The sequence below is a fragment of the Phaenicophaeus curvirostris genome, chromosome 14 (assembly GCF_032191515.1).
Source record: "Phaenicophaeus curvirostris isolate KB17595 chromosome 14, BPBGC_Pcur_1.0, whole genome shotgun sequence".
In the NCBI taxonomy this organism is placed as follows: Eukaryota; Metazoa; Chordata; class Aves; order Cuculiformes; family Cuculidae; genus Phaenicophaeus; species Phaenicophaeus curvirostris.
Window position 1 is genome coordinate 13,643,171 of NC_091405.1, and position 9,383 is coordinate 13,652,553.

A 9,383-nucleotide genomic window follows, 5' to 3' on the forward strand; every position below is an offset into this window, starting at 1 on the left:
GGGGCAGTGGTGGGGAGCGGAGAGGCCAGAGAGGCTCAGCCAGGGGCTCCAGGGCAATCCAAGCCAGCAGCCTTGGGGCTGTTCCCTCTCCACCAGCACAAAGACATTTAAGCTCACTCTTTTAAGCTGAATGCTGTGTACTTCTGCATAACTGAAGGAGAACAAATACCCCGTTAGCAGATAATTAGCACTTGGACTCCGAGTGCTTATTTAAGGTATGATGGATCGACCTCCAGCATTAGGAGTGATTCATGGGCCCCGCGGATTCAGGCATCCTTCTTTCTTTTTATGATTATAAATATCTGTGCCACGTATCTGCGTGATGTTTGTGAGATGTTCAGAACTACACTCCGGAGACAGAGTATTTCTCTTTATAGAGAGAAAAGGTTAATGGTTGTGGGCCCATCGCCTTTCTTCACCCCTTGCAGTCAAGAAGTTCCATTCACCCTAGACAGGGGCCATCTCTCGAAGTGTAATGTGGATTTCCAAAGCCATTAAACCTGTAGGAAATGTTGGGAGGCCTCAGGGCAAACTCACCCTGGGAACTGGACCTGGCAGCACCCACCCCATGGAAACAGTCTCGAAATATCATATTATATATTGCCAACACAAACCCGGCAGCACCCACCTGCACTGGTCTCCTAACGACGAGCAGCCGATGAGCAACCTTCATCAGGGTCTAGGTTCTTTAACACAGGGAAGTATAATTCCTCTAAAATTCCTGCATTTCTGAAGGCTTCCAGTCCACTGTTAAATACCTAGTAAAATAATGGGGAGAAGCGATAGGAATTAGAGGGCTTGTGGTCCATTCCTGCTCTACTGTGCGTAAGAAGCAGTCTCGGGCAATCCACTTCACCTCTCCCCACCTCTGTTTCCTCATGAAACAAGCAGAAGCAGTAAATCCTTGACCACATTTCTACTCCTGCCAGCATTAGCCTGTCATCTACTACTACTGGCTGCTTCTTAAGAAATTCTTGTGTGACTAAGTAGAGATGCCTACCCTTTGCAGCAAAACCTTCTCACCCTCAAGATTGTCTCTACCATGGTGACCATCACAAACAGACTTTGGAAGCCTTTTGCATTTAATCCCAGTGGTATGAGGCTAGTGATCAGAACTGCATTGTAATGTGTCCCAGCTCAGCCCTGCCCCACCATCCCCATCCCAAGGGAGCAGCACTGTCATCCCCTGTTTCTGCGCTGCCAGACCTGTTTGTTCACAGGTCCAGGAAAGCAAAGCGCAAACAGCAGCTTCACGTTAAAGTGAGCAGCCTGAGGATGGGCAGCCAGACTGCTGCTGTCACCTCCTCTTCCGGCTCTGTCTCACTGCGCCAAATAAAAGAAAACTGATACACAAATCAAGTCCTATTCTACAAAAATTAATAGTTTCCACTTGCTTCTTTTCTGTGCCTGCTTTCAGTCTGTAATTACGCAAAAAGACACCGCGTACTGCGTGGTGCTATTGATTAACAAACCCCACAGCTGCACGGGCAGACCCCCAGGCAGTTCTGTAAGCAGCATTTTAAAGAAATTTTGTTCTTTAACAGTGAGATATTCATGGTCCCCTCTCTGAATCAGTGCAATAACATGAATGAACTTGTGGCGTGGAACAGGTGGCAGGGTGAGAACATGCAGTTTTTATTCTTGTGAAAAACTTCTCCAGAAATTAATGCAGATTTATCTCTTTGCTATTGAATAATGTGGGAAGGTCCCAAGACTCAGGGAAAAGATCCCATTCTCTATTAAATTTGGTAAGATTTGTCAAGCAGTGTCTATAGAATCTACCCAGGTTTTTATAGGTCTCTCCTGGTTTCATCCCTCCACAGGGTTTCGGAAGGGTCACAGAGTATTTCCCTATTATCAGTCCCACTGATGTCCTGTTTAAATCCTGTGACTGGCAGTGTTTATTCTTCTCTTATGAGGACTCCTTTCTCAGACAGAAAGAAATGAGCCTTATCAGTGATAAGGCTTACAGTCAGCTGAGCAAAACAGGAGAGGCCAGAGGATATTAAGAGAGCTATGTTTGTTTACATTCATTTTTCATTTAGTTTAGTTGGCTTTTTTTTTTTAATCCTAAAGCACATTTTTAAATGGCATAGTACAAATTCTCGAAATTCATATAACACCACCACTTAAAAAACTGCCCTGCTGTTTGTTTATTTTATTTGGTTATCTTGCTACGCTGCCCAATATTACTGTTGCATCCTCCAACCAGGCACTGACACGTGGCATTTCCCAGAGTCAGGTACGAACACTCAAGAGAGCTACAACAACCTGAAGCCTGCACACTTCTCCAAATGACCACCACTGCTGTCCTGCACAGAGCCTGCGCCGTGGGACCAGCCGTGGGGCTGCTGGGTGGCTCTGGGCTTTCTCAGGTGGGGAATATCGTGGGGGTCTTTGCTGTGTCCTGGTGTGGCATGGTACAGCCCGGCATGATGTGGCACAGCACAGCATGGCATGGCACAGCGTAGGATGGCACAGCACAACACACCACGGCATTGCACGGCACAGCACGTCACAGCACAGCATGGTAGAGTAGTGCCAGGGTAGTCGGGACACAGCCAGGCTGCCGTGCAGGGCAGTGGGTGCAGCGAGGCAGGCTCCGGCAGCGCTCGGCTGGGTGCCACGCGCCCACACCTGCAGCTTGCAGGGGAAAACTGAGCCCAAGGCGGCCGCTGGCTCGTGTGTCACCTCTGCTGCAGGCACAGCACAACATCAGCTCCCGGCATGTCTTCTTGAGACGGGAAAAACCGCATCCCCTTGAAGATGGGCCCCAGGGAAGGAGACCTGCGCTGCCGTGCCCGGCCCGGGGGGTGCAGCTGGGGTTGCCAATTCCTGCGGGCAGCCAGCCCGGCGAGCCCTGGCAACGGGAGCAGCGGGAGCTCTGAGAAAGCGAGCAGCGGGGCAGGGGACGGTGAGGGGGGCGAGTGGAGGGCAGCGGGCAGCACGGGCTCCACTGTCAGCCCACCGCGGGCACCGCTCTGCACTGAGCTGTTGGCCACCCTCACCCACCGGTTTGGCTTCTGGCAGCCTGGGCTCAGTCCCCTCGAACACCCTGCAGCCTCTGCCGAGCACAAGAGAGGTGTGGGATGCAGCAGCGCACGTGCCCGCTGTGCTTAGGAAACCCAAGCGTTGCCAACCCATCCCCAGGGAAAGAAGCCAGAGCACACGATGGTGCTGGCAGCCCCACGGGGCACGTTGCCTTTGCTTTGTGGCTGCAGAGGCCCCTCACTCGGACCTGGTCCCTCCAGCTGGGGATGGACGCTGCTTCAGAATGAGCAAATGTGGTCACGGAGAGTCCGTGTCGCACACACGCACTGGCTGCCGCCAGCCCCGCAGCAAGAGTTGGGGACGCTTGCTGCTCTCCCCAAAGAATTTCACCACTCCTGGCCTGAGGCACAGATTAACTCCCCCTCATTTTTGGGCTGCCAGTCTTTCACAAACCCACTTTCTTGGCCAAGGATTTGTAACGGCATCAATCCCAGGTGCAGACAGCGAGAGCAGCAGCCCTGCTCCCCACGCACACAGATCTCTTTTGGAGCCCTGTGACACCAGGGTAGCTCCTCTGTGTGCACATCCAGTGCTGTTTTGCACAGGGCCCAGCTCCCAGGAGGAACCAGCCCTTGCTGGGGGCAGGCATTGCTCTGCTGCTGCATTTCATGTCAGAAAAGACATTTTGCTGCATGTGAGTGTTGTTTCTTTGCATGAAGAAAACATTAAACAAACTGCAGAGAAGACACAATAGCTGCACAGATAAATTAAATATCTAGTTACTATGTAATAAATAATAAAGTTCATCTATTGACCATACTCTGCTCAAGTCATACCATTACAACTGATCAATAGCAATAAGACATGACACTTGTATGAGGTTTTGCTTTCTCCAAGTGCTGTGTAACCATTAATAGCCAACAGCTGAGTATTGCCAAAACCACAGGCCAGTGAAAACTTTGGGAAGTTTTGATTACATCAACAATTCTGCTTTTAGTTTCTGAAATGCTCCTGAAGTGCTCTGGCATATCTAGCAGGCACGTAGGCTGGGGCTTCCCGATGAAGTTAGGGAAGCTGATTGCTGAGCTCCTGTTGACTGTGGAAACATGGAAACAAATTCCCAGTGAATTCAGGCCTTTTCAAAATATCAGCCTTCATATTTTGAAAGCTACACATACACAATACCACGTTTTTAACACTTTCCTAATTTTAGTCATGAACATTGTCCTCTCCTATATAAGAAAGAAAATAGACAGAAGAACCCGATTTAGGAACTGCATACAATTTACAAAACTTCTATAAAGTTTACAAAATCATCACTAATGTTTCTGTCCCGGCATTAGCAGACATCTGCACCTGAAAGAGCTCTCCGCTGGAGGCTGCCATAGGGCTCAGTCATTTCAAATGGTAGCAACAACCATCCTGCTTTCCTCAGGGATTAAAATAGTTCCCAATGACCCACAGCAGTCTGTTTGTTCTCCAGCAGTTTGGAGAGAGAGATTTGCCTGCTGCAGGGTGAGACATGGCGGGTTGGGCCAGTGCTCCTCGCAGGACACTTGCCTCACTTCTCTGGGTGGGCACACACACAGGGACAGGAGCACCAGTTCTTGGAGGCAGCCACGGACCTGAAGCCAAGACACAGAGTTTTCCTGCAGACCACATCCTTCTAACTGCTCCAGGCTGTCCATGGCCACAGCTGACCCCAGGCTTTCCGTGGAGTCAGCTGTGTCTGCTGGTTGGTGCCTCAGGTGCTGCCACGCAGGAGGAAAAAGATGGATTGTCCCTCTGCATCCCCCTGGGATGGCCACACAGGTCTGCCTGCAAGTTTCATCCCCCTGCTTTCTTTTGGGGGAGCCATGCACCCCATCCAGAACCGTCACCCTGCCACGGTGCTCCTGGCCCAGTCAGGGTGCTGTCAGGGCACGGAGTTGTTCCCAGGCACTCTCTGGAGCTCCTCCAGCTCCCGGGAGCTACTAACATCTGGGTGAACAAGCGAGCTCGCCTTTTCAGGGTGTTTTTAGCACTCACCTGCCCAATGACCACAGGATAAAGGCAGCCTAGTTGGATGGGAACAGGTCACTTAGACTTGATGACACTCCAAAGCTTGCCAAAGCAGCTGGCACCAGAGCTAGCTGTAGCATTGACTGCTTCTAAACTCCAGGCCATTGCCCTGCTACAAGCCCACCCTTTCGCTCTGCAGTGAGCTCTGACTGCATGTGAGCAGGCCTGCAGCGTAGCTGTGCTCGCACGGAGGTGCACAGCCCACTGCAGCCCAGCCTGGCTGTGGCTCTGTGCTTGCACAGATGGCCATTCCCATCACTAAGCGCCAGGGCCACACTGGGGCAGCTGAACTAAAAAGCTGCAGGAGGAAGAACACAAGAGCTTTGTAGAAATATGTATTTTTACATCAGAGTTCTTTGTATATACAAAAAACCCCACCTTGCTGTGCTAGGAGAAAAAAAATCCTGTGGGCATTTCAGACCAACCTATTCTATTAATGCAAACTGCCAGATTCAACATGTGAGCCAGCCCGAAAAACAAGAGGGTAGGAAGGAGGAACGTCTCCATGGTAAGTACTCGGCAGGCCCATGAGTCACATCATCCCTAGCTGGGGATCAGAAATACAAGAGAGTAAGTGACAGTGATGCAAAACAAGATGTCTGTAGTTTGGAGTGGGTTTTATAAGCAGTTCAAACAGCAGGATGGGTCAAAGTGAAAAAGAGAGTAAAATCCCAAGGTATCAGCAGTTGGTAAAGGGAATTAGTTGTCCAACAATAGGAAAAAAATGTTTGGATAAAAGGCTTTCCCAGATAAATACAACCAACTCATTCTGACAGCTCACTCTGGAGGTGGCCTCCCAGGGAAAGCCAGACTGCTGGGTGCTCTCTTCAGAGAGATGCAGCAGGACATCCATCCCCCACCTGAAGAAGCTGGATGTCTCTCTAACACGGTCATTGGTGCATATTGTATGGGCCCAAGGCAGCGCTGCGGGACTTGGGCTCCACGTCCACATGAAGTACAACTGTGTCTAAAAACTGCGCATTCGAGGATACCATACGGCAGAAGTAAAACAGGGCTCCTGAATCAGTCTGACTCAGTTTCACCACTGAGCAAATGGAGCCGATAACTGCTGCATTTCCTTGGGGAATGGTCCATGACTCAGGCAGTATTTGGGTCATAAGAGACTTCAAAGGTCCTTGAAGCACTGAAGTGCTGCAAAATACGACAGGCACTGGCAGACAGCGACCCAAGAGTAAGGCATGCCAGAATATTAAATTCTTCTAATCTTTCCTTCCGACTCTGTCATCCCTGCAATCGCTTTTGCAGCTCTTCCTTGAACTCTTCCCTGCTTTCAGTATTTTTTCTGTACACACTAGGATGCCCAGACTCATCATGCTGTGATTCTGATGAGATCCCAACACACCCAGGTGGTCTCAGAAGGGTGTGAGCCCCAGTCCCATTGGTACCTCCTGCTCCCAGCGCCTGTGGCTGTGATGATGAGCTGACTGGCCCTTAGGAGCACAAGACCTCGCATCAGGCAGAAAAAAAGTCTGAAAATGATGGAAGAGGCACCATCAGAAACCAGGCCATGGAAGGAGCTGGCAAAGAGTTAGTTACTAAATTTTTTAACATCAAATAAACCTGATGTTTCAGAGGACTCTGGTCCATTATTTTTGTTCAAATTACATATGAATCCTCTGAAATATACCCTCACAGCCATAAATGCAAACCATGAGAGGGACAGAGAAAGAAAAATCTTGCTGAACAAGGGAGTTACATACTGTAGGAATGCAGGAGCCTGTGATCTGCGTTATTCCTTTGCTTAAGGCCACCTAGCAACAGCGCATAGGTTAATCCTCCACAGACTGAACAGACAGCATCAGCCAACAGGAAAACAAAACATCGCTGCTAGAAAAAAAATCAGAACAAGAATTACCCATTTGCAAGAGCGTTGTAGGAACAGGCAGCAACAAATAAGAAAGAGGTATACATGATACTTCTGCTAAAGGAATATTTCCCTGTAAATACAGTTATTGTCCACCTTGTTATTAAAAATACAAAAAGAGCTTTACAATGTTTACAGAAAGCCTTTGTGGGAGCCGCAGGAGCCCTGCTCTGCAGGGAGCTAGGGGGATGAGCTGGACTGTGGTCAAGGCTGGTTGCCATCTTAAAGAGCGCCTTTAAATGATAAATAGAGCATCCTCTAAAATGATACATAAACCTCTGGAGCTGTAACCCTTCTTAAAGGGGTTAGCAGCACCTGTAAGGGCAGGTTCAGACCTCTATGAGCATCTCTCGGACAGTAAGACATAGCGTCACCTTCTTAAAGTCATTTTTTTGCAATGGCTCATCCCTCCTTTGCAGCTCTGCCAGGCTGCTCTGCACCAGGGGGTTCTGCTAAAGGGGCCTGAAAATACAGAATTAACTTACTGGGAGGTTCTGACTGTGCTGCATGGCTGCTGTGCCCTGGAGAAGACACTTTGTGGGGGTTGCCAGCCCCAGCGCTCACCATGCCTGCAGGAACTGGGCTTCAACAGCACATGGGGTGGCCCTGGCAAAGCTGCAGCCCAGGAGCTGTGCTGCCCCTCCAGCATTGCCCCTGCCTGTGCCACCCCTCCCGCTACCCCAAGGGGTAGCCATCAGGGATGGGATTTTGGAGGAAAAGGTGGTGGAACGCCACCGCTCCTTGCTGCAGCACACTGCCTGCCTTCCCTGCAGCCCCAAGCTCAGTGTCACCTGCTGCTCACCAGGGCCAACACAGCCGGCACTGTCCCCAGGGAAGCTTCTGACCCAGCTTTTCCAAGGGGTCTCTGCAGCACAGCACACCTTGCCGTGCTCGCTGAGGGATGGCGGCCAACGTAGTGACACACATACCTGCACGTCTGGGATGTGATTTATTAAGGGGTTTATCGTTGCTCCTTTTCTGCTGTTTGCCAACAGATGGTAGCAGCAGTACCGCTGTCACACCAGACCAGGAGCTGCTCGCAGGAGGAGATGACTTCTCCTCTGAAAGATTTCCTACCTGATGAAAAGTCATGCTTGCCTGTCCTCTTGCACCTCACTAGCTGTGCTTCCAGAGCTAGCTCAGAGAGCAAAGCAAGTATCTCCCAGCACAGCATATTCTCAGTTCAAGGCCAGAGGAAGGGACGTGGGCAGCTGACGGAGTTGTGGTTCTGTGCACCAAGGCTGGTAAATCATAAAGTGTTCAAGTACCTTGGTGATTCCAGGGCTGCGTGGGGCTGCAGCAGCAGCGCACCCTGCCTGGCTCTGACCTCAAGCCCTTCCCAAACGGAGAGCAATGCTCAGCTTGAAGACAGGCACCAGCAAGGCCCAAATTAATTACTTCATTTATTATTTACAAATTTAATTATTGAGCAAAATCCAAGCATTTTCTGCCACTGGCTGCACTGGCCGCTCGCCCCGGATGGGGCCCCAAGCCACTCACTGCCTTTACTGGGCGAGCACCCGAGCCAGCTGGAGCTTTGCCTGAGCGAGGTCTGGCTAAGATGGAGCTAAAGTACAGACCTCAGGATCTGGTCTGCGGCAAAGCTGCTCTGCGGAGGAAAAACAAACAAACAACAACTCTGCTCTAGAGGCTTCCCCTAATTCTGTAAACTGCTTTGAGGCTTGCAAGCAGCTCTGTATAATCAATAACACCATTAACAAAAAGGTGGCTGAATGGCAGCTACCTCTGATTAAAATAGAGCCCTCGGTGTATTGCAGCAAACAGCCATGTAGCCATTTTGCTGATCAGACACAGGTCTTTCCTAGTGTCATATAATTCATGTTAAAATCACAGCAATAGGGCAGACTTCCTTGCTGTTCAGAAGTCTTTGGAGGCTGCCATTATACTTCACCTTTTTAATGCTTTATGTATTACAGCTTTATTTTCACCTAAGGCTGTGATCCTAAGCTTCCCTCACAGCCTTATCTACAACTCATATTTCAAAGCCTAATTTTCCTGCCCCCAAACGTAGAATAAAACAGCTTGCAAAAAGGGCTGCAAGGAAGCTGCAAGTTCCGCGGTTTTACAGCCCTTCTCCATCGAATCTATATAGGTACTATTCCTCACGGAGCCAAAAACTTCCAGGAGAAGTACTGTAGCTAGAAGATATTTCATGACCTGGCGTAACACTCTGTCCACCCCGGCTGGTGGAGAGATTATGAAATTTTAATTGGTCTGAGAGCAAGATATCACTATAATTGGAGCCCAAGTGCCTGCACGAGCCTGAGAGCTAGGACTTGCTGGAAATCCTCAACAGCTGCCAGCGGCCCCAGTGCCTGAACATGCCTGTGCCCCTGCATGGAAGCAATACACATCCTCCTCTCCGTTTGTGCTGCAGACACTGGCTCCCTTCCAGAAATAAAACATTTTGTAAAGGAAGGACGCT